At 47.4% G+C, this 25,681-nt stretch overlaps 2 long non-coding RNA genes across 4 annotated transcripts in view; one reads left to right on the forward strand and one right to left on the reverse strand.

Moving 5' to 3' along the window:
- Window positions 1-18,148, forward strand: part of LOC120369792 — a 57,498-nt gene extending 39,350 nt beyond the window's left edge. Inside the window, exon 4 of the long non-coding RNA XR_005583424.1 lies at window positions 18,101-18,148. This is a non-coding gene — a long non-coding RNA (uncharacterized LOC120369792). The remainder of the gene's footprint in view (window positions 1-18,100) is intronic.
- Window positions 35-24,023, reverse strand: LOC120369791. Of its 3 annotated transcripts, XR_005583420.1 has the most exons (7): window positions 23,886-24,023; window positions 21,707-21,844; window positions 18,132-18,206; window positions 10,173-10,236; window positions 2,921-3,013; window positions 2,016-2,098; window positions 35-256 (listed from the first exon to the last, which is right to left on the reverse strand). It is a non-coding gene; the product is annotated as an uncharacterized LOC120369791 (long non-coding RNA). The 3 variants fall into 3 exon arrangements; XR_005583422.1 differs by lacking the exon at window positions 18,132-18,206; XR_005583421.1 differs by lacking the exons at window positions 2,921-3,013; window positions 18,132-18,206.
- Window positions 24,024-25,681: the final 1,658 nt, after the last annotated feature.

Genomic DNA, 25,681 nt, shown 5'->3' on the forward strand with positions numbered 1-25,681 from the left:
CTCCTGTCAGACATGCAGATCATGGAAACCAAGTCCCCCTCTTTCAAATATCTTTAATCCCCAGCAGTTTGAAATAGGGGGTGGTGGTTTCGGAGGTAATTAGCAGGCCCTTTCCTCCCCTATATGCTGCTCTGTCTTTAATGGGAAATTAAAGTTCAAAACGGCTCAGCTGTTGGTGAAACATGTTGAAAGTGGCAGCCGGGGAAAAAGCTGGAGGGAGAGAGGGGAAGCGTCTCTAGATCAGGATCAGCCGCAGCTAAGAGCAAGAGGGCAAAAAAACAAACTCCATTAGACTCTGCAAGCTGCAGGCTGCTCCGCTGCCCCGAAGCCACTAATGTGTTCTGCTGAGCTGCCTTTTTAAAAAATGAAGAGCAGAAAGAGGCTTAATGATTTTCTCCCTGCTGTCTCTTCTTCCCCTTATGCCAGCCTGCTTTTAAGGAGCAGCAGAATTTGACAGGAGATGCAACCTGTGCACCCCAGGTCTCCTCCTCCAGGCTTTGCAGGCTCCCCCTTTCCTAACTTGGAGCCTGATCTTGGGAAATGCTGTTTTCCCCACATGCATTGCCTTTACTGGGAGCTGAGAGTGCTCAGCACCTCACCGGTAATGATAATCTCCAATGCACCACCATAGTTCCCCACCATCTCCCGCTAGTTACAGACCCTCCCCAGAGGAACTTGTTCTGCAGTCACAGTTGCACCTGACGGGAGGCCGTGGGATTTATAAATACTAACTGCTGATCAGGGGCGGCTCTACCTTTTTGGCCGCCCCAAGCAGTCATGCGCGGGAGGCGCCCCGGAGCCGCGGGAGCAGCGGACCTCCCGCGGGCATGACTGCAGAGGTTCCGCCGGTCGCGTGGCTCGGCTGGACCTCCCGCAGCTGCGGACGGTTCGCAGGTCCGGCGGCTCCGCTTGAGCTGCCGCAGTCATGCCTGCGGGAGGTCCAGCCGAGCCGCGGGACCAGCAAACCGTCCGCAGTCATGCCTGCGGGAGGTCCACTGGAGCCGCCGGACGAGCGCCCCCTCCGCAGTCATGCCTGTGGCAGATCTGCCAGCCCAATCTGCCGCCCCCCCGGGAAAGGGCCGCCCCACGCGCGTGCTTGCCGCGCTGGGGTCTGGAGCCGGCCCTGCTGCTGATGAAACCCAGTTGTGCGAGAAGCTAGGAAAACTTTATAGAAGATGATGTTGTACCAGGCGGTTGCAAGGAGAGTTTATAGTCACTCTGAGAGAAGAGGGGTGGGAGGGAAAATGTGTGGGGAGAGAGTAAGCCCTGGGATCCTAGCCTTGGAAGAAGGGTCAATCCAGAGGAGTTGTGGGGAAAGAGAGCCTGAGAAGGCAGGGCAGGAAGAAGCCCAGGGAAACAGCAGCAAAGGACAGGATAGTACAGACCTTGCCTGCTGGTTATAGGGTCCCTGGGCTGGAACCCCGTATAGAGAGAGGGCCTAGGTCCCCCTACCAGCCACTGGACAATGGCACAGGACTGTTGGAGGCCCCACCCTGACAAGGGTCGGGTGAGACTTTGATACTACAGAAGGGAGGACTGTCTACTGACCTAGCTGTAGGGCCAAGTCAAGAAGAGAGAGCACTGTGAATTACAGGGAGACTGTCACATGACATTGGCAGGGGGCACTATGTGGGAAGAAAGCTGCCCCACCAGCCTTGGCCAGGAGGCGTGAACATCTCTTTTAAACACTGTAGCATCTGCACTTACTGGCTTCTAAATTCCTATAGGTCAGTAGAGGGTGCTCACTTACAGACCACTTGGTTCTGGTAATGACAGCTGAACTTGGATGACATTTCCACCTGGCTATGGGAATTCCCATCCTGGAAGCAGCTGAGTTAGTTCCCTGCTATTTCACTCATAGCATTAGCAGCACAGTACAAACATTAGAGTAGATCACAAGCAAAATAAACCCACAGACAGAATTTCCTCTTCTTCCTAGTTCAGTAAATCATAAATTATGCCAGCCCTCTTGGAAACGATCCCTTTGGAATGAATTCTGCTCAGAAGACACTTACATGTTGTCAGGGACTAAACTGCAGGCTGCTTGTGGACACCTCTCCTTCCATTCTTGCCGAACGCCTCACGGCAATCACCGTACCTGTGTGCATGCAAACGTGATATTAGGAAGAGATGTCACATCTTTTTAACTTCCTCTAATGTGACTCAAATCCTCTGTAAATGTGTATGCAAATCTGGGGCTGCTCCTGGCAAGTCACCAAGCACTGCCTTGGATGTGCACCATTGCCTTAAATCCTGGGGGTTAGGCATTGCCTGCCTTATCATCCTAGACTCCTGCTAGTGATGACTGCTCGCAGCCTGCAGCTGCCAGCCCATCTTCCAGTAATCCAAGGAGTCACCAGCCTCTTCCCTTGGTGGGGCCCTGGGCCTCGCTGCTGGTTTGGAGTTGGAGATGCAGCTCTGCTAAGACAGCTCTCCCTCCCTCCCTGTCTTCACAAACCTGTTCACGCTCCTCTTCTGTGTTGCAACATGCTGGCGGGTCTCTCACATGGAGCAGAGGGAAGAAGCCTACTGGCAGATGTTCCCAAATCCAAGTCTCATTCCTGAGATCCTCATTCAGGCTGCAATTACCAAGTTGCCTGGATCCTCCCACCCCCAGGAATGGACAGCTGTGAGAGCCAGCACAACCGGGGAACTTGGACACTCATGGGTATTTCAAAATGATCCCCAGATCTAAGCACACAGTGTCTGTACAGTGGGGAGAACTATTGCTCCTCCCCCAAATCCCATCCCCACACACACCTCTCATTGAAGTGTGGGGGTGCTTTACACCAGAGCTGGCTGGCCCATCAGGGCTTTTGGCTAAAGCCTAAGTGCTGCTAACACGACCACTCTGCAATGGTCTGCTAGCCCTTTGATGCCTTCCCAGAATGCCTCTGGGCCATATTTCCCTGCCATCTACCTGCTCCTTGCTTCTTCTCTGGAAGTCACCTGAGGGACAGTTGAGGTATTTCCAAATTAGGAAGGAGGAAGAATTGCAGAGGCCCCAGGTGAGCTGCGAAGAAACACACCAAACAGCATAATGCCCTTTTTGCTTCGTTATGTTGGTGTGAAGGGGTTTCCCCACCCCACACCGGCTACGTGAGGGTTAATGAGCTGCCATAGGCTCCAGGAGCCCTGTTTCACCACACCTGCAAGGCATAGCAGGCCTGGGGAGAAGGCCCCAAAAGGGGAACCCCAGCTCAGTCAGCAGCAGTTCCCCTGGCAGGGGAGCAGACTTTCAGTCCCTAGCTCCTGGAGAAGGGAAACAGAGAAAAAAACCACACCACCACGAGTCCTGCTTGCTTTTTACATGACAGAGTTGGTCCTGCTGCAGCACAGGGTCTGGACTTCATGACTTCTCAAGATCCTTTCCAGCCCTACATTTCTTTGAAACTTGGGTCTTGTTCTGGCAAGGCTTGGTATAGTTGGTGTATTTCTAGCGATCACATGAGAATCTTAGCTTTTCTTTTTTTTAAAGTAAGCTTCTAGACCTTTGGCTATGGAGGAAAAATTTGAAAACGTGAGCTGAGCATACGCTAGAGGTTCAGAGAGCAGAAGGCAAATACAAAGAGCCCAGCATTTTTTATTATTATTTTATTTAAAATCTTGAGGAGGGGAAGGGGGTTAAGACTCTTTTTTCTGAGCCTGACTCCTGGCTTTTGAACACTTAGTGTTGGCAATTGTGTGTCCAGTCTGGAACATTCTGTGGTAACTAGAGAAGTAGGAAAATGATGACATCGCAAGAAGAGGGTGAAAGTCGAATGATTGGGAAGGGAAGGGATTTTCAGCCAGACAGTCTTAAACTCTGTTTATTGTTAATACCTACTTTAAGTTCAATGACTAATTGACATGTTGGATAAAGGAAGCCTTTGTTAAAGGTTGAACACTCCAGCCTATGCAGTTAAAGGTTAGAGTTCCCAATAAACATCGCTGAGGCCTCCTGAACGTCCTTTGGTAAAATCAAGGAAGATCAGGCATGGCAGTTATAATATCTCTAAAGAAACAGGGGGGGTTGGATTTTTAAAACTAAAAGTTTCAGGCTGCCTTCATATACCATAAAGAGGCAAAAAATAAGACACAAGCCCACCCAATTTAAAAAACAAAACAAAACCTTCCAGGTCACCTTTCAGTGCTGAACAGCGAGGTTACCTGAGTGCTGGATTATGGCACCCCAAATTGAAAGCTTCTTTTGAAATTGTTGGCCACAGATTCTTAAAACACATCCACAGAAATAGCTGGGAACCTGTCTGGCTATAGCGATCAGCAAGTGTGAGTGACTGAGGGTAGCAAGGGATGGTTGTAGTAGTCTGGATGCATGGATGGACACACAGACGGGACTGGGTACGTCGATCAGCAGATGCCAGGCTTGTACTTGTGAGGCCTGACCAAAGCCCATAGAAGTGAATGGAAAGACTAGCTTCAGTGGGGGCTGGTTTGTTCTATAGACCTTATGGAGACATGATCACCCCTACTGTTCTTGTCTGCTTGGCCTCTCAGCCCTACATCCAGTGAATCAACATTGTTGGTATTTCTCTGGTAGAGATACATGTTGCCTAGAGTCAAGTGAAGTGCCAATTTTGTCCTACCCTTTAACTTTAATTGTCCTGGGAAGTGCAAGGAAAACCAGAAAAGCTTTTCAAGATCAGAGGGTTTCCCAACACATACCACAAATAGCTGTTGGGACACATGGAGAAGTCTCCCGATGGTTCCTGCTTCTGTCTCTAGGAGCTGTTCCACCTGCAAGCGTCCAGTAGGCTGTGCTGAACAGATCCTTGTGAGGGTGGCTTAGTTCATAATGTAGGGCTGTGTTCCATAAAGTATTGAACACCCTGAACTCCTACTGACTTATCTCACTGCTTTCAGGCTGAAATATGGATGGTCATCCATAGCAGGGACTTCCATAGCAGCAGGCCAGCCTCTGGAAAAGCCCTGTTCCCTTGCAAGGTTGGGCTATGAGTTATTAATAGGAGTAATAAGTGCTTTAGATGCATGCATGGCTTCATGCACACATTATAATGTATGCAAGGTCCTAGTTGGGCATAATAACTGTGTGGCCCTGGCATACCAGCTATGCCATATGCTCCTCATCATATCCACAGCCCCAAACTGATGTAGAAAGCTATGGGAATTATCCAAAATCCATTCAGGTCCTATACGAGTCCAGGTGACTGCATGGCTCTAGCAGCTCCTTGGTTATGGCCCCTGTTCCCATCTTCTCTCTGTGGTAGCCTTGGGCTGAAGAAGCAAGGCAGCCCTGCTACCATAGTGGCACCACCCACACGCTGAGAGCACAATAGCTCTCATGGCTCCATGTCAATGGGCCAGTTTCCGGTTCCCACCCAAGGCATCTCCTCGTTCAGCAGGAGCAGGAGTACACGAGGTTGCTCCGTAATGGGATGCTATGATGAGAGTATCTTGCACTGTAGATTATACTACATGCTCCCCTTCCTCTAAGGAAATGTCCATTGCTTAGGCCTGGTCTACAGTACGAGGTTAGGTTGAATTTAGCCATGTTAGGTTGATTTTATAATGTATGTGTCTACACAACCAACCCTGTTCTGCTGACCTAAAAGGCTCTTAAAATCAACTGCTGTACTCCTCCCCAACGAGGGGAGTAGCGCTAAAATAAACCTTCCTGGGTCAAATTTGGGGTACTGTAGACTCAGCGTTGTGCAATTCGATAGTATTGACCTCCGGGAGCTATCCTAGAGTGCTCCAATGTGACCGCTCTGGACAGCACTTTCAACTCCGATGCACTAGCCAGGTACACAGGAAAAGCCCCAGGAACTTCTGAATTTCATTTCCTGTTTGGTCAGCATGGCAAGCTCAGCAGAACAGGTGACCATGCAGAGCTCATCAGCACAGGTGACCATGCAGTCCCAGAATCGCAAACGAGCTCCAGCATGGAGTGAACGAGAGACACTGGATCTGATTGCTCTATGGGGAGAAGAATCTGTCCAGGCAGAACTCCAATCCAGCAGAAGAAATGCTAATATATATGCCAAAATCGCACAGGAAATGGTGGACAGAGGCTACACCAGGGACACACAGCAGTGACGCATGAAAATTAAGGATCTCAGGCAAGCCTACCAAAAGACAAAGGAGGCAAATGATCACTCCAGGTCAGAACCCCAGACATGCTGCTTTTGTGATCAGCTGCATGCGATTCAAGGGGAGGACCCTACCGGTAGCCCAACACACTCCGTGGACACCTGCAAGGTGGCAATCTCACACAACATGAATGAGGATTTTGTGGATGAGGAAGTGGAGGAGGAGGAGGAGAATGCGCAGCAGGCAAGTGAAGAATCCGTTCTCCCCGGCAGCCAGGACCTTTTCCTCACCCTAGAGCTAAAACCCTCCCAAGTCATATTGTTCCCGGCCCTGAAGGCAGAGAAGGCACCTCTGGTGAGTGCATATTTGTAACAACACTGCAGGGGTTAAAAGCAATTGTGTTTAATGTTTGGTTTTCCCTGGGGGGGATTGGGTTACAGGAAAGTACATTCACTAAAGGGGGTGGCTTTGCATCAAGGACAAACACACACAACGGTCACACCGTAGCCTTGTCAGTCATGAAACTGTTTTTCAAAACCTCTCTGATGCGCAGCATGCCTCGGTGTGCTCTTGTAATTGCCCTGGTGTCTGGCTGTTCAAAATTGGCCACCAGACGATTTGCCTCAATCTCCCACCCCACCATAAACGTCCCCCCCTTATATTATGGAGCACATAGCAAGCAGCAATAACAATGGGAATATTGCTTTTGCTGAGGTCTAACCTACTCAGCAAACAGCGCCAGCGCCCTTTTAAACATCCAAAGGCACATTCTACCACCATTCTGCACTTGCTCAGCCTATAGATGAACTGCTCCTTACTGCTGTCCAGGCTGCCTGTGTACAGCTTCATGAGTCATGGGAGCAAGGTATAGGCTGGTGTCCCCAAGGATAACTATTGGCATTTCAACATCCCCAAAGGTAATTTTCTGGTCCGGGAAGAAAGTCCCTTCTTGCAGCTTTCCAAACAGCCCAGAGTTCCTAAAAATGTGAGCGTCATGCACCGTTCCTGACCATCCCACATTGATGTCGGTGAAATGGCCCTTGTGATCCACCAGTGCTTGCAACACCATTGAGAAATACCCCTTGAAATTTATGTACGCTTTGGCAAGGTGATCCGGTGCCAAGATCGGGATATGCGTTCTGTCTATTGCCCCACCACAGTTAGGGAACCCCATTGCAGCAAAGCCATCCACTCTGACCTTCACTTAGCAGAAGGGTATTGATTGCCTGGCTACTTGGATCACAGCAGCCCCCACAGTAGATTTGCCCGCTTCGAATTGATTTCCAACTGACTGGTAGCAGTCAGGCATTGCAAGCTTCCACAGGGCTGTCGCCACTTGCTTCTCAAATGTCAAGGCAGGTCTCATCTTGGTATGCCTGTGCGTCAGGGTGGGGGAAAGCAACTCACACAGTTGCATGCATAAGACCACTTTCATGGAAAAGTTTCGCAGCCACTGAGAATCAACCCATACCTGCAGCACTATGTGGTCCATCAATCTGTGCTTGTTTGCCGGGCCCAGAATTGGCGTTCCACTATATTAAAGCTGACCTAATGCTTTGGTGGGGACATGCACGATCGACTGTATAAAATCGCTCACTAAAGATCGACTTGTATAAAATCAACCTAATTTCATAGTGTAGACATGCCCTTAGAAACCAAAACTTTCTGTCCATCTTCTCCATAGACTGCCCCCTCCCTCCATCTCCTGCTGATAGCAGGGAAGATATCATATTCTGCTGAATTAATCACTTTGAGTGTTTAAGTAGCCTCTTCCCTTGACACGAATGTGCATTGATTCAAATGTCACCCATGAAATATTTACACAAGCAGCCTTGAGTCTGAGCACGCTGCGGCTCACCTAACATGGCCTGTGGGATGGCTCCGTCCATCCCAGTGAGCAGTCATGAACAGATGTACACCACAAGCAGCTGCACTAGAAGGAGGCATTGGTTGAGCTGCCATCTGTTGAACCACTATTAACTACTTTCTTAGTACAGTTTCCCCACCAGTTGTATACCTGCCATATAGTAGGTTCCTCTAGGCTGTATTTTCCTAATTTGCTTAAGAGACGGTCATGTGAGACAGTATCAAAAGCCTTACTAAAGTCGAGCTATAGCTCATCTACTGCTTCCCCCTATCCACAAGTCTTGTTACCCTGTCAAAGAAGGATATTATGTTGGTTTGACATGATTTGTTCTTGACAAACCCATGTCGACTGTTCCTTATCACCTTAATATCTTCTAGGTGCTTACAAATTAAGGATCCTGTTAGCACAGAGTAAGACAGTCCTGGGCTAGCTCATTCCGGACTTTGGAGATGAAGATTAGGACCTAGAATTTGATAGATGGGGAGACATTGTATTGCATAGAACTCTGGGCTAAGGGTCTCACAGAAGCCTATACAGACATCTTAGCAAGAGAGACAATGTGTGTGTGACCTGCTGGAGTTTCTTGAAAGGCCTCCCCTCCCCCAATTTTACTTCCAGGTATGGTACATTGTAATAGTCCAAGCCTGGAAAACAAGCAAGCCTGGATCAGCATGGCCCAGTCTGCATCTGTCAGGAATAGGCACAGAGTTGGTCCCGCAACGGATACAAGCTGTTTTTAACAGCTGCTTCTATGTGGCTAGCCAGTGGTGGCGAAGAACCTCAGGATAGCTAGAGAGAGGTGGTCAGGAGACAATGAGAAAAGATGTACTCAGAGCCATTTTCCAGCATTGAGTAAAGGCAGGAGAGAGGCTTTGGCCATTTTCCAAATCCCACCTTTAGTGCCTAAGGGATACGGGCACACAGCTCCCATTGAAAGTCAATGAGATTTGAGTGCCTCACTCCCTTGGAAGCTTTTGAAAACCACCCCCTAGAGCAATAGGCAAGTGCCTAAGACGGCTGGATGGGCATTAGACATGTTTGAACATATCCCAAGCAGTCACCCACAAAAATCTCTCTCGCTCATGCAGTGGCCTCTTTGTGGGAACAGTTCTATATTCAGCGTTTGATATTTCGCCTTCTTGTTTGCCATGACACGTACTAATGAAAGGCTGTGCTTAAATTAGCAATGAAATAGGCTGGAGCCAGTCCAGGATTTTACTTTGACCCTTTTGGGCGTGAGTTCTAACAAATGTTCTTGCTGACAGTTTGCTTCCAGATTCCCCATATTTTAGGATTAGCAGCTCTTCTGAGGAACAGAAGGCTTATTCCCCTCATTAGTGAGCTCCTCGGAGCAGAACGTGATATTTACTTGGGGCTTATTTTCATTTTGGAGCAGGATTAATCTCTTGCCTACTTCTTTAGGAAATCAGCTCAGTTAGTCAAAAGACTTGGAGAAGTTTTTGTTGAAAGCTGGCGTGGCAGATATCGGAGGCTTGAGCTCACTTTAAACAGCAGGTTGAACTATGGGATTTAGCTACCGTTGCTGCTGACACTGTGTCAGATGTCCAGAACAGCTTTAGTGATTATAGATTGCATGAACTATGCCACGCACAAGTAAAGCAAAAACAATAGGCCATCGAGCTCAGCATCCTGCCTCCAGCAGTGGTCAGAACCTGATGCTTCTGAAGTAAAAAGAGACTGTGGGACAGGAGGCATTCTGCCTGACCTCTGCAGGGACCAGCCTGCAGCATGAGATTTGGTTAGCTCCATCTTGGCTTTCATAGCTCCAGACGTTAGTCACCATACAGTTATTCAACCCTTTTAAATAATGTACCCTCAGCAGTTGTTTCCATGAGCCGCTGCTGCAGTAAGTTTCTCCAGCTAGCAGCCTGCTGGGTGAAGGAGCATTTTCTATTGATTCCAAGTGTACTGGCTACTAATTGCCGCCAGGGCCCAGTACCTGCAGAGACTTCCAGGCATAGTGCTTCCAAGTCTATGTAAGCATTGGCAGTAGTAAGTGCTAATCGTGGGGGGAAGTGTGGGCAGGACTGGTCCCCAAATGCTACTTTCTTCTCTTGTTTTGGAGAGAGTGAAGTGGAGCGCAGGGACCTATCTGCATCCCCTATATGCTTCAGAGGCTTAAATCCCATTTATCTTACATGAGAATCCCCCCAGACTTCAGTGGGGCTAATTGCATGAATAAGATGAGCAGGTTTTGGCACTGAATCCTAAATACCTCAAAATTCGATCTCACCTGAACAATTTCACCTTTCCTTTCTTTCCCATTCACATGGCAGCACTGTCTGATAATTGGGCCTCTGAAAAAGATAAAAAACATGAACCAAATCCAGGTCCTGTTGAAGCCAGGGCAAAACTCCTGTTGATCTCTGTAGGAGCAGGATGGGATCTGGGGAAGGAGTTACCATTGCTTAGAAAGTATTTCAATGTCCAGAAATGACACATTTTCACTTGTGACTTCAGATTTCTTTAGTGGCAGTGCACTTTGAAAGCTGTGTGCATAGAAGTCATTCTAAAATAGCGATGAGAAGCATTTCCAAAAATACACTTTCATCATTTATCTACCTGGTATGTTTGAAAGGCAGTCCAGAACACCAAGGCGGGGAATTGACATCTTACAGTAGTTACTGAAAAGAGTGCTGACTTGGAATCTGTAGATTTGCGGGGTGGGTGGGGGTGGGGGGCGGCACGACGAGTCTGTATCATGATTAGCAAGCACCGAACAGGGAAATGAGAGCCTGAATGTCTGGATTCTGTTCTTAGCTGTGACTCACTGAATTGGATTACTTTGAACAAGTCATTTAACCTCTTTGTGTCTCTGTTTACCCATCTGTAAAATGGGAACAATACTACTTACTCATCTTTGTAAAGTGTCTTTGGGATCCTTGCGTGAAAGACACAATAACCAGAAAACGTTATTATTATTATTTATTTATTTATTTATTATACTTTGAAGATCTATTTTTTCTGCAGGATCTTATAATCCTGGCATGTACCCAAAAATCAAATAACATGGAGTAAAAGTCTCTTCTGCATGTATTAATTACTAATTGTATTTCAGAACCACCCAAAGGTCCCACTCAAAATCAGCACCTGACTGTGCTGGGAGCTGCACAAACACACAGTCGCGGTCCCAGGCCCAAAGAGCTTACAACTTAAGAAATCCTTTCTACTTTCCCTTGGGCCCATTTCAGTACCAGGAAATAACACAATTCTCATGGGAAAGCCTGTTCTCTTGAGAAGCCAAGTGCAGTGTTAGAGACTAAAGAAACCCAGGTATTTTGGATAAACATCCAGACTTCAAGAGGCTCTTTTTCAACTGAACTATAGCTTTGAGTATTTTTTCCCACCACTGGTCAGTTCTCCATTTGGGATTTCAGATTTGTATTCTGATAGCAGCCCCAGTGTGCTAGGTACTCTGTACATACAGAAAGACACAGTCCCCACCCCAGAGGGCTAACAGTCTATGGGTGCTTAACAGTGTCCAGGAAAGTATATCACAAATCATCAGCTGTCCCAGAGCACAAGAGCAGGACGTACACTGATGAGTAGCTGCATTTAGCATAGAAGGGGAACAAGATGTTAGCCTAAAACATATCATAGAGAGACCAAGATGGTACAAGGAGAAAAAAGCATGACCGTAGCAAGGAAATTGTTACACGTTGTGAGTGAAATTTATCTCTATGCAGGGACCCAGCACAAGGATATGTACTACATAAGCCCTATTTTTAGGTCTTAAATGGTGTATAGGCTTTGTGCTGGTCCTCTGCATGGCGGTGAAACTTGCCCTGTACAGCTGTTCTGATTCAGGAATGCATGATATTAGACCAATCCAATCATAGCAGAAAAACCCCTTACCACCAGCGTCTGTGTCCCTGCAGCAATAACAGAGAGACATTTTGGTCAGGCCCATCTTTCTTTTCTTCATTAACTTTCTTATTGAGTTTCTCTTCAAAAATTCAAGCCAGCAAAATCTGCTAGAGGCATATTAAGGATTCACCATGCAAAACCGATAAGCTGGTGCCTCATTATTATCCTGCATAGTGATTATCTTTCCTTGATGGTGTCTCATATTTGCCCAGTTTCAGATTAAAACCGTTCCCCTTTCACTCTGAGATGACTTCATTTCTTAACTCCTGGTTACAATGCAAAACACCAGGAACGCGCTCAGCCTCTGCTGGGTCTGATTGATGTCATTAAGAATCATTTACTTGCAATTAAAATGAGCCTTAAGGGCTTTTGCCAACAAGCTAGATTAGCTAACAGTGAAACGTTTGCTTTTTGTAAACAACAACTTCAGGATACTAAAGCAGCCGAAAAGAGAACAAACCATTTGCCTTTCTACTGAGCATCATCAAAGGTCCCAGAAACAAATGCCAGAGCAGCCAGACCCAGTCCAAGTGAGGAGGGCCATGCTGGCATCTCGCTGGAAACACATGGGTCACACTTAGCCCCTACCAGGCCTGGAAACATGCACGTGTTTAACATTAACATCCCTGGGATTACTCATATGCATAAAGTGACACATGTGCTTAAGTCTGCACAGGACTGAGGCTTCCATTTGCAACACTGCCATAGCTTATGGCCACCCTTATCTGTAATATTACTGGTCATCAACAGAACCTTGTGCACTGCACCATCCTGATCTGAGGGGCATTCCTGCTAGGAGCCATCCTCTCTGCAGATCCACACGCCACACTGTGGAACAGCATGGGCCATGTTTGCTCTCACTTAAATAGCAACTTTGATTGTTAATAATAATTAATAACTCTTCACATGTACGAGGGGAAGGATGGTCTTGCAGCTAGAGCATGAGCTGTGATCTTCAACAAGCCCCTTTGCCACCCTGTGCCTCAGTTTCCCAAACTGTACATGGATTAATGATGACTATCATCTTCATAAGGGAGTGTGGGGGGGAATTGATTAATATTTGTGAAGCACTTTGAAACACTCCAGTGGAAGGGACCATAAAAAAGCAAAGAAGCCTTGTTATAAAGGGCTATACCTTTCTTCAAAGCAAGGGAGACAGGGAGGGATGAAGAGTTCCACGCTGTGTCTCAGAAGTGTGGGCCTTCTGAGTGAAGGTTCAGATGCATTTACATCAGGGGATATTTAAGGTAGTGGTCATGGAGCCGAGAGATTCTTAATATTTTCCACATCCTGCTGTTCAGCTCTGCCCTTCAACTCCGCTTTGAGAAGCTGCACAGAAGTGACATTGGGGAATTTTGCAATTTGTTAAACCTATTTTGGTGCTCTTGCCTGTGATTTAAAATAACCAGACATGTAGCTCTTTTCCCTGGGATAGCTCCTGAGCATGTGTCAACCATGCACTGACAGATAGGATCAGACATATCGCTCGCCATTCCCCTGAATATGCTTGCAGTACAACTGATCTGATCATCTCCAAGGAGGCCTCTTTCAGCTCCACTCAGAATATATGTGTGTTCATTGAAGTGTAGGGAGCTTTTCCCCCTTCAGTCGAATCTGGGGATCCCGGGTGTGAATGGCGCTGTCCACGTACCAGCCTAACATTACTTTACTGGGAATGGCAGGGACGAGTGGTTTAGTTTCTCAGATGGCAAAGTCACAGCATCGTGTGTTAATTTTGTACTATATTACAGTTATCTCAAAGCCACCCGTGTTATCCCCTGCGTTAGACAGAGACAACAGCAGTGAGCTATGCCTTCCACATAGGCGCCGATTCTGTGGGTGCTCCAGGGCTGGAGCACCCATGGGGAAAAATTGGTGGGTGCTCTGCACCCACTGGCAGCTCCCCGCCCCCTGCCTCAGCTCACCTCCACCTCCTCCCCTGAGCGCGCTGTGTGCCCACTTTTTCCCCGTAGCTCACAGCGCTTTTGCCGCAAAACAGGTGTTTCACGCAGCAAGTGCTAGGAGGGAGAGGGGAGGAGGGGAAATGCGGCGCACTCAGGGGAGGAGGCGGGGCCGGGATTTGGGGAAGGGGTTGGAATGGGGGTGGGGCAGGGACAGGGAAAGAGTGGAGTTGGGGCGGGGCCAGGGGCAGGGGGGCGCGAGCACCCACCAGTACTGGGGAAAGTTGGAGCCTATGGCCTTCCACCTTCAGTATGGTGGAAAGTTGCATCCTCTCCTCCTCCATGAGCGCCCAGACATCCAACCTTCCATGATTTCAGGTTAGATTCCTGCAACTTTCAGAGCACAAAGCCTTCTCCCCAGCAAAGAACCAGCTGGATAACAAGAAGGAGAGAAGAGGAGAAGGAGGAACAAATAGCAGAGGAGCAGAGTGTCAAGAACAATTTCAGAGTGACCCATAACTTGTGTATTTCACATTCAGATACCACAGAGATATTAATACCGGCTAAGAAGATAACAGACATTTCAAGCAGCTAATGCAGAGCATGTAAACTAGGGATAGATGAAACAGCTTGGATAAAAGAAGAATCTGCTGAATCAGAGCTTTTCCCCAATCCAGAAGGAAGCCGAACCCTCTTAGCAGACGGTTCCCACCAGCAACATTACCCAGCAGGTCTTTCTGGAGTCAGGCAGCTGGACATCTCTGGCAGCAGATTTCCTCTCCAGGGGGATGGCACTGGACAGGTCTCCTCTTCACTGGACTGCTGTTTCTCCCCCTCTCTCCCGTTGGGGGTGTGAGACCTATTTCCCTTGAACTTAGAGTTCAACTTGAACTAAACCTAGATCTGCATCCACTGGAAGATTGGGGAAGTCTGGACCTGGACCCAGATGCAAACTTTGCAGCTCGGGTCCATTGTTTGAATGTCACCTAGCAGTTTATTATTGATGGTTAATATAACCATGAGACTAATGTAATTCCTAAAGTGCCCTCACTGTACAGCTGCTCAGAGTCTTGTGTAATACAATACAACACAAACACTCCAACACACACAACATACCATTTAAAAACCCCTCTTAAAACATTAATTGCAAAATATAACAGATTTAGAATGTAAATAGCTAAAATCCCAGTATCAATAGACAGTGCAGTTAGCATTTCAAAGAGCTAATAAACAGTAATAAAATCGGATTAAGTCAGGGGTTCTCAAACTGGGGGTTGGGACCCCTCAGGGGGTCACGAGGTTATTATATGGGAGCTGTGAGCTGTCAGCCTCCACCCCAAACCCCACTTTGCCTCCAGCATTTATAATGGTGTTAAATATATTTTAAAGTGTTTTTAATTTATAAGGCAGGGGGGTCGCACTCGGAGGCTTGCTATGTGAAAGGGGTCACCAGTACAAAAGTTTGAGAACCACTAGATTAAGTGAATTAAAACTTAAAAGATCATCTTTCCTCCTCCCACCAGTTATATGTAACTAGTAATGCATTGAGTAGAGTCCAGGTGCCTCACAAGATTGTGATGTGTTTTCTCAATGGCAAGAATAGCCTATGCAATTGCCCTGAGACATAATCAAAGGGCAATGGGAAGAAAAGATCCTAGACATAGACACAGGTTATACTCAGAAGCTGCATGCTCATGGGTATTATTAGTAATGATATACAGAAAAACTATGTTAAAATAACATTATTAAGGTTGCAAAGTCAAGCACTGAAAAACGAGGAAATGCCAGAAACAAGGTTGCCTGTGTAACCTTAATTCAGCCACCTTGGGCATATGCATTACAATACAGCTTTTAATTACATGATCACATGCTAGTCAATCTTTTATTTTCTCTAGGGTGCCCAGCTGTCCCATTTTTAAAAGGACAGTCCCGTTTTTTGGGACTTTTTCTTATATAGGCGCCTATTACCCCCCACTCCCTGTCCCGTTTTTTCACAGTTGCTATCTGGTAACCCTAGTTTTCTACTAATTGTTCAGTGCATGGTCCTAGGCCTTATTTACTGCACAGTATTCAAACCCTGCTCTTAAGACAGAATTCTTAAGTTCCTCATGTGTTTTCTATGGCGCTTATCACTGAAATATCTGAGTGCTTCACAACTACTAACAAATGTATCTTCACAACGTCCCTGTGAGATTAGGGGTTCGGTGGGGTTATCCTCATTTTACAGATGGGGAGCTGAGGCCTAGACATTAAGGTAAAAAGTGTACATTAATTTTGGGTGTCCAATTTGAGGACCTGATTTTCCAAAGTACATGGCATTGTATAGCACTTCATATGCTCAATTCAGACCCCAGAGGCTCAAGTTAGGCCCCCAGAAATGAGGATCACCCAATTAATGATCCCTGTGAGAAGTTTGGTTTAAGTGACTTGCCCACTCTCACACAGGAACTCTGTGGCAGAGGCAGGGATAGAATCAGTTTCCCCAGGGCAACATTAACCATGAAACTATCCTTTCTCTTACTGCAACCCCCTGTTTCATTCACTAGATACCTTGCAACTTCTGGAACAAAAGAAGCAGGGGTCCTCCAAACAATAACCTGCTTCACTGCGCAACCCTGCTGCACCCCCTGAGCTTGTCCATCCTGTGCACTGAACGAGGCAGGGATCTTGTGGAATAAATAGTATATGATACTGTAATTAAAGACTGCGTCATAAGACATATGCACAAAGGGCATATGTTTCTCCTTCCCCCTCCCCCATCCCATTCGTTTTCAGTCCCCGTCTTCATGCCCAGCTAGTCCCAGTCTCTCCCCATCTACTAGCTCCGTTTCCCTCCCTGTCTCTTGTACTGCTAGTCACAGAATTCCCACACGCACAATCAGGCCCAGGTTTCCTCTGCTAGTTACCTGTCCCAGTCTCACCTGCCTGCTCCTTGTCCCAATCTATTCCCGCTAATCCCCACCAGCTCTTGACCCCTCTGCATTCTAATCAGGCAGCTTCTACCCTAGCACTGCCTGGGCTCCAGTAAGGGGACCATTGAATCATTGAGAACACAGGAGAGACAGGCTCCCAGCTCCCAATTTGGGTGCCTGGACCCAGCATGGCCTGGAACAGCCTAGAACTGCAATTGCAAAGAAAATCCTGCTAATGCTGGAGCATAGCCAGTGTAAATGGAATCATTGGGGAATTTAGCTATTAGAATCTAGGAAGCTCTCTCTAGTGAGCATGTGTGAACTGCAATTTTCCAAAGGTTTATAACTTGGCCATATTTGAGTGGATTTTCACAGGAACAGTGACAGACACATTCCTGAGACAAAGACCACTCCCCTGCCAAATTTCAAGTCCCTGCTTCAAAGCATAGTGGTGCTAAAGCTGTTCAAGGAAAAGGTTACCAGACCAGAACATGAGTAAAACAATGCATTTTTTGCACGTGTCAGTCTCAAAAAAGACTGATTTTATTTGGCTGAAATCTTAAAAAAAAAAAAAAAAAAAAAAATTAGCCTGAGCCAGATGCTCAGCTTGGAAAATTTCATCCCAAATGATTAAAGTTTGGCAAAGTTATGAGGAACTGAAAACAGGGTCTTATAAGGGGAAGTTTCAGGCAACCTTGATAATAGGCAGTGCTACTAGCCCCAACTCTAATCTATGACTAGGGTGATGAGATGTCCCGATTTTATAGGGACAGTCCTGATTTTTAGGTCTTTTTCTCATATAGACTCCTATTACTCTCCACCCCCGTCCTGATTTTTCACATTTGCTGTCTGGTCACCATATCTATGACAGACTATTTTTAAAAAGATCTGGTCACATATGAAAGTGGAGACAAGTTAGAATGGAATGTCATTACTGGGGTTAAATGTTGCCACTTTATTAACAATGAGAATGATCTATTGGTGTGTTTGGTAGATGGACTCGCTCTTTGTTTACAGAGTGAGGGGGTGAGGGCATGTGTGAGTGCACACAGCAGCAGAGTGAGGGGTGAATAAGGGGTTTCTATAGCCTGCATGCTTCAGTTCAGGGAGTGCTAGTACTGCATTTCCTGCTCTGGGGACTATGAACCGTGCCTACTCATTACAGTGATGATAACCTCTGCATGGCCTCCTGTCACAGAACAATTCTTGAGAAATGGTGTTTATTTCTATGGCGGTTTTCTTAAACTATGGCAATTCCATAGCAAAAAAATTCCTGAATTTTGAGGTTCAGTTGAAAATACATATCAGTAACGTCAGGGGAAAAAGCCTTAAAAGTGACTTCAAAGGAAAAGCAAGTGGAGCGTATACAGGCAGTATCCCATTCACTTGGATGAGGTGGGGCTTACTTAAATAATTCATGGCTAACGTGGAACACCTAATCACTACTTAAAATAAGGCCTAACAATTTATATAATCCTCAGGAATCACAAAAAGTCAACTCATTTTACCCACCAGCAAAACTCAGCCTCTTCTGGAGTATAATACATGCCAGCTTTTTAATGTTGCACTTCAGCTCTGCACGGCATCCTGGGGCAGGAAGTGAAGAAGAGTGGCATATAAAAGGAGAAAGAAGGTGAGTCTCTTTTTGGAATTTCCTCTCAGGACCCCCTGACACCATTTTGGGGCATTGCTTCAGTGCAGCCTAGGAAGATAGAGTGACACCTATTGAATGTGCACCCTCCAGTTCCTGCGGCACCTGCGTCCTGCAGAGAGTTCTGTGCAGTCATGGGAATCCACCCACATGGACCTCATGGCAAGATTGGGGGCCATAGCGTTTATTTTAGAGACTTCTCTGATAAGTGCAATCCATTGTTAAGTCGAGATATCTGACAAGATCACAGCCCAGGGTGGTAAGGCTGCAGAAAATTAAAAGAGCTGGGTCACAAGGCCATTCTGTCCCTCAAGGAGCTGAAGGATTTTATCTGCAAATAGAGCAATTTCTTGATATCTTTTAGGGGATGAAGGAAAGCCCTACAGGATGCTGGGAGGTGGGGATTCCTCACAGTTTAAGTGCCTGTTCAAAGGCAATAGTTGAAATGTCTGGAGATTAGCACTGTGCAGAATTAAATACATGTATTGGACAAAAGGGAGCACCAGAATGGCTCCTTGGTGGCTGTTACATTCTTTAAGATAAATGCATTTGGTAAGTTTGGTGTGTTGTACATTAACAGCAAGCACAGGAGCTGTTCTCTGCTAGGAAAAGAGATATGTCAAGGGGAGGAGTGGGGGGCTCGGGGCACAGCCTTCCATGGCACATAGGGGAGGGGAGCTCAGGCCCCCATTTTACAGTGAGGTGAAGAAAGCACCCTTTCTTACAAACACTAACTGTGGCTGACGTCTATTGTGCACATTTGCATTTAGCATTGTCTCAGACTGTAGTCTGGACTGGCATGGTGTGAAGGGACACTGTGGAAATGAACATTTCTACAAGTGCCTCAGATTGTTAAAAGTAAGATAATTTTTAAAAATGTAATTTACCTTGCATAATTTATGCTTTCAAAGTGAAATTCACCCCTTAACTGAGCTAGAGTTTAACTTGTACCTCTCAGCCTTCCAATCTGCCAATGTGTGACATGAGCCATTGAAATTTGTGACAAATTACTGTAATGTAGAGCACTTGTGTTTTGTTGCATGTCACACAATCATTGACCAATCATAAGGATTTTTATCTATAAAACTAGTTTTAAGGATGTTTTCTTGCTGTGTCTGTTAAATGAAGCATTTATCAAAAAAGAAAACTGGAAAAGCAGAAATTCCCATAGGTACCACAATAAGGACACTTTCCCTTGAGTTACTGGCAGTTCTTGAACGTTAACCCTTCAGCTCCCCATCACAGACTGCTACCACTAGAACTACAGCAGTAAATGCTACTCTTTTGGTTGACGAGTTATTAGAGGAGACACAGAATATACTTAGCCAGTGAGTCACACAACTATTTTCCAGATGGCTGTAGAATGTTGGGGGAGCAGGAAGCCTGTGTTTTGTCCCTAGTTCTGGGAGGGAAGTGTAGTGATTAGAGACAGAATAGCCAAGCACACTGATTTCACCTAATCATTGTGAAAGGCATCAGGGCTGAGTGGACGAGAGTGGCCCTGCTCTATTAGGGCAGGTCTACACTGGGGGGTGAGGATCGATCTAAGATACGCAACTTCAGCTACGTGAATAGCGTAGCTGAAGTCGAAGTACCTTAGATCAAATTACTTACCATCCTCACGGCGTGGGATCGACGTCCGCGGCTCCTCATGTCGACTCCGCTACTGCCGTTCGCGTTGGTGGAATTCCGGAGTCGACAGGAGCACGTTCGGGGATCGATATATCGCGTCTAGATGAGACGCGATATATCGATCCCCGAGAAATCGATTGCTACCCGCCGATCCGGCCAGTAGTGAAGACGTACCCTTAGAGATGTGGGTTCTATGCCTTCCTCTGCCTGAAATGACCACTTGCAACATCTGAGGTAGCTTTCTTGTAAAATGGGGTGGTTGATCCTTGAGTGCCTCCTAAGGCATATGCTGTTACTCAGTAATGAGGGCTATGGAGTTCACAGAAATATAAGTAGCAGTGAGTCGAAAAGGTGAGATTTGAGCTTATGGTGTGAGGGTTCTTAACCCTATGTGCTGTCCCCTAAGCTAAGGAATGTGGTGGTGGGTTGTGGAACATTGCCTGACTTGCTGGTGCAGCAGAACAAGGAGATTAATTTAGTACATGAAGAATATCCTGCATAATATAATACAGTACTCTTGAGAGGCTGACTTAAATGGTGCCAAGGGCTTTAGCTGTCACTCTAAACCAAGGTGAATTTAATGTTTTGCTTTCTGGACTTCCCACCCCCTGAGCAATAGAAGGGCCTGTCAGTTTCACATGTGAGTCTAAATAGGTTTCACTTTCTAGCTCTCATATGCTAGCACAGGAGGGCAATGGTTGGGTTATAAGGACCACTGCAGCAGAATAGCAAAACCCAAACATAAAACTGCTTGTATTAAATTAGCTTTAAAAGTCACAAAAACATTTGCCACTATTATTTCTCATCAAACCAAACCAAACCCAAGTAATGGTTCCATGTTTCCTGACAGTGTCCCTTTAATACAGATATACTTTTTTAATACATTTGCAAGAACAGGCAGTTGGCCAATACATATATTTCAAAATACTGAAAGGGCAACTTTCCTCAAATAGCAAAAAGAGCAACATTCATACATGATCTGGACAAAAAGCCTTGCATGTTTCATTTAGAAAAGCAATTAAACTTGTTCTTTTCCTTAGTTACTGAAGCTGGCAAGAGCTATATTTTTTTCCAACTTTTCTGCACCCAAAGGGCTACATTTTTTCAGCTCACATCCCTTACATTTTTTTTATTTAACATAAAATGTTTTGGGGATTGAGACTGTAATTTTTACATTCTTGCAGGCAAATAAGTTATAAACCTAAACCACTGAAAAAATAGGACTTTGGAATCAATGGGTCCATTCTGTGACTAATAAAGGCACTGGATAAAGTCATGTCACTTCCAAGTGCCCCTCATCAAAGTTCTTAAAGCATCCTCATTCAATCCTGGGGCACAAGGGATAAAATTCTGGGATAATGTCAATGTCTCAAACAAATACCAGAAATAATGATCTGCATTGAACCGTTTCAGAACACTGCATGTCAGATGCTGTCATCTCTCTCCTCTCTGGAATATGAGAAAATGCCCAATGTGACTATGGACACCAGTTGCAAACTATGGACCACATTGTAAATCAGTGCCCAGTTCAGTCATTTGCGGGTTCATCTCAGACTTATACCAAGCCACTTCTGAAGCTACTCGCTGGCTTACTAGTCTGGACTTGGCTATTTGTTGCTAGTTAACTCTCTTGGCTATGAAAGATGATCAGTCAGATGAGGGACATTGTGGCAGCGCATTATGATTTACATCACCTTAGACCTTCTCTTAAATGAATATATAGGCAGTGAGATCTTGGAAAATGCTGTGGCATTAATTGTTTTTTAGAGGCTTTTGCATACGTTAGCAAAGTTGTTTCCCTAACCTGAGTATCTCTGACCAGAATCATCTTTAAATGCAGAGCTGCTGCTCATGATGCAGATGTCATGAGAGCCTGGGTGTCTTCCTTCACCACCCTTTAGTGCTTCTTTCAAGTTCCACTTCCTCCATTTCTTTTGGTCTCCTAAAGAGGGGTTTCAAATATAGGCTCTCAGTTGGGTGCATCCTAAAACTAGGGGCCACCTGCAAAATTCAGAGCCTGGCCCAGGCTGGGAAGGCTTGAGGCAGAGTGGAGATGTTCAGATGCAGGGTATTGGTTGGGACTTTTTCTGATTAGTGACTGTCAATAACACTTGTGTGGGTGGAGCAGTAACATGCGTAGGGGGAAGAGGAGAGGGAGAAGTCCCTTCTTTCCACTGCTAGCAGACTTTATATTCTCTCCCCCCCATTGCTGATCTGGTGCCCAGGGATCCAGAGTTGGTACAGCAGGAGAAGCCAAGTTGCTCTCAGCCTTTCCCATCCTGGCAGCTCAGCCCCACAGCAGGGGGATCTGGCTGAAGGTGGCCACTTTGTGCTCTCGCTGGGTTTTTTTCAGTTCCTTACTGGAGAGAACAACTCGATCGCCTGCTTGTCAAGGGATTTACTGCAAACGACTGGGCACTGCCCCTGCTGGCTGGGGAGAGCTTCCCTAGGAATACCTCACTTTGGGGGGTGAATACGGCACCTTTTACTCCTTGGGGGCAGCATTAGCGTCTTTAACTTCATGATTGGCAATGCCCTGACTCTGAGGGACCCAGGGCTTTGCTGGCAATTTGCCAGGAGCTGGAGCACTGCCCCTGTGCTGCACAGGGGTTTACAAATGGACGTATGAATAGAGATGGACCCAAACCCAACCTCTAGCTCTGCTCAGCCAAGAGAGCTTGGATTCCAAGCCCAGACTGAGCACTGCAGCAGGGCTTATGCCTGCACATCTCCTTCAGATTCATTGGTATTTGTATCGTCTGTGGCAAATGAATAGAAATTGCTTGTGGGCTGAGCTCAGCAGCAAAATGCCTTTGGCAGCTGCCTGCCTTTGTCCTGTGGTTACAAGGAAAGTCGCTGCAAGCCATAGCTTGAGGTTCCCTGGGCTGCCTGTGGCCCTCAGGCAGCCTCGTGGGCACCCCATTTATCCTGTGGCAGGTGAATCCCTCCTTGATAAGTGTTTCCTAGGGGCTGCTCACTTTCTAGGGGGCTACAAAGACCTGTTCGAACATGAGGGAGCTGACTAGGCTGCTCTCCAGGCACTGTTTTTGGGGACAGGGATTGCACTAAGCAGGGCCGGCTCTGGCTTTTTTGCAACCCCAAGTAAAAAAAAAAAAAAGGGGGGGGGTGCAGAGGCTGCCGGAGCGGCAAAGCAGAGCAGCACAGCTGGGGGTAAAAAAAAAACAACAACATAAAACCACGGTGGGGCTGGAGCGGTAAAGGGGAGGGGGACAGGGCACTGAAGCGGCAAAGCAGGTGAAGAAAAGAAAAGAGAAAACACGGCGCAGCCACAGCGGCAAAGCAGGGTGGGGAGAACAAAAAAACGGCGCAGCTGGAATGGCAAAGCAGGGAAGAAAAAAAAACCCTGCAGCACAGCCGGAGCGGTAATGCAGGGTGGGGGAAAACAAAAAAACCCTGCATGACTGGAGCGGCAAAGCAGGTGGAAAAAAAACAAATGGACGTATGAATAGAGATGGACCCAAACGCGTGGCTGGAGCGGCAAAGCAGGGGTGGGGGATGGCACGGCCGGCAAAGCAGGGGAGAACAAAACAAAAAAACCCCACAGGGCGGCCGGAGCAAGGGGACTCCCTGTGCTGCAGAGTGCGCGCCCGGTCTAATGGGGGGGAAGGGGAGGGAGCGAGGGGGGGGAGAGAGAAGGGGGGCAGCCAGGGCTTCACGGGGGCGCTCACCCTGCGGCCCCGACCTCTGCGCCGCCTGCCGGGAGGGCTCCGAGCTGCTCCGGTCAGTGGGAAGGGAAGGACGCGGGCTGCCCTGCCAAATTTGCTGCAGGGCGCTCCCCTCCTCTGCCCCCTACAGGGGGGCCGGAGCAGCACAGAAACAAACAAACAAAACAAAAAAAGCGTCAGTGCGGCCCTAGGTTTGGGCAGAATCTGCCGCCCCAAGCACCAGCTTGCTCAGCTGGTGCCTGGAGCCGGCCCTGGCACTAAGAGCACCTGTCATGGAAGGAAGGGAAACCTGCATACTTGAATCTGGACATCTCAGGAGACTTCTGGCTGCCTGGGATACCTCAGGTTATGCTAGCCTTGGCCACAGTGGTAAGCTTTTCAGATAAGGAGTTAGCACAGCCAATAGGCAGCAGCTTGAGTCTTGGGGCCTGATTCTGCTCACTCACAGTGGTGTAAATTAGGATTGATTCCATTGAAACCAAAGGAGTTTCGCTGTGTCCATGGAAGCAGAATCAGGCCTTTGTCTCTGATTCTCTGCATTCCATTATGAGTTCTCGATGCTACACAGGGTCCCAAGCCCACCAAGTGACACACCCTGGGCCTGATCCTGTGAAGTCAGTGGGAAGAGGGGGGCACATGAATGATGGGCATTGTTTAAATAAAATTAGGCCACCTAAATCTCCAAGTGTCTGTTTTACAGACGTATAAGCCATAATCTTCCAGGGCTTCAGCCCAGCTTCCTTGTAGCTGCTGGAATCTGCCAGTGCAGACCACTTGTGCACACCCAGGACTCCTGAGCCCACACAGGTTCTGGAATCTATTTACTGTGCGTGCGGGTGTGGGTGAGTGTTAGGTGGGTGCACATGTGTGTGCTCCGGAATCTGCACACACAAAAGGTAGCCACAGTGATCTGGCCACTGATACCAGCTGCTTTGATAACTTGCTTAGGACGGGGAAGGCATGGTGACTCCTCCAAGCAAGTGTCTGGCAGCCTTAAGCTTCGGAGTCTCATCTGTGCAGCCTTGGGATTATATTGTGGGAGCTGGGTCTAACACCTTCAGGCAGAATGTCAGTGCTAGTCTATGGAGAGCGCATTGCAGTGTCAAAGCAAAATGTCAGAATGAAATGAGACAATGTCAGTGAAAGCTGTACTTCCCTTAAAGGCCAAGGGAATAAACGCAAAAGGCATGTGTTAAGTAGGTGCGGGTCTGATGCTGATCACAGAGAATATCCTTCCTCTGCACCAATAGGGACAATGGGGCGTTGAACACAGCAAAGTCTGGGAAGGGGACGGATCCAGCCTGCCAGCCATTTTAATCCGGCCCTCGAGCTTCCACTGGGGAGCAGAGTCTGGGGCTTGCCCCACTCGGGTGCTCCAGCTGGGGAGCAGGGTCGGAGGCTGCTCCGTGCGGCTCCCAGAAGCAGCAGCATGTCCCCCATCCAGCTCCTACATGTAGAGGCAGCCAGGGGTCTCCACATGTGGCTCCCGCCCCAGGCTTGGAACCGTGGCCAATGGGAGCTGCAGGGGCCATGTCTGCACACAGGGCAGCACGCAGCAGAGCCACCTGGCCGCACTGCCACATAGGAGCCGGAGGGGGGAACATGCCACTGCTTCCGGGAGCCACTTGAGGTAAGCGCTGCCCAGAGCCCAGAGCCCTCACCCCCTCCCACGCCCCAACCCCAATTTTGTGAGATTCATGGCCCACCATACAATTTCTATACTCAGATGTGGCCCTTGGGCCAAAAAGTTTGCCCACCCCTGGTGTAGACACAGCATTGCTTATGTTGACTGTTATGGGCTTTCAGAACCTGTCTCGCAATGCCCCACACTGACAGTACAATCGGTACAAGCACTCCTGGTAAAGGCGCGCACCACCAATGCAAGGAGTATGGACATGCAAAAGCTATTTAATTACTGCAGCAGCTGTATGCCAACGTAACTTAGGTCGATATAATTTTGTAATGTAGACATGCCCTAAGCCCAGTTTGGGGGAATAAATATCTCTATCCAAGGACAAAGATGGGTGTGAACAGTACCCCACCATGCCCCTCAATGAGATGTCCACTTCCAAGCCTAGTCAGGAGCAATTCAG

Source organism: Mauremys reevesii, linkage group 8 (genome assembly GCF_016161935.1).
Source record: "Mauremys reevesii isolate NIE-2019 linkage group 8, ASM1616193v1, whole genome shotgun sequence".
NCBI classification, from domain to species: Eukaryota; Metazoa; Chordata; order Testudines; family Geoemydidae; genus Mauremys; species Mauremys reevesii.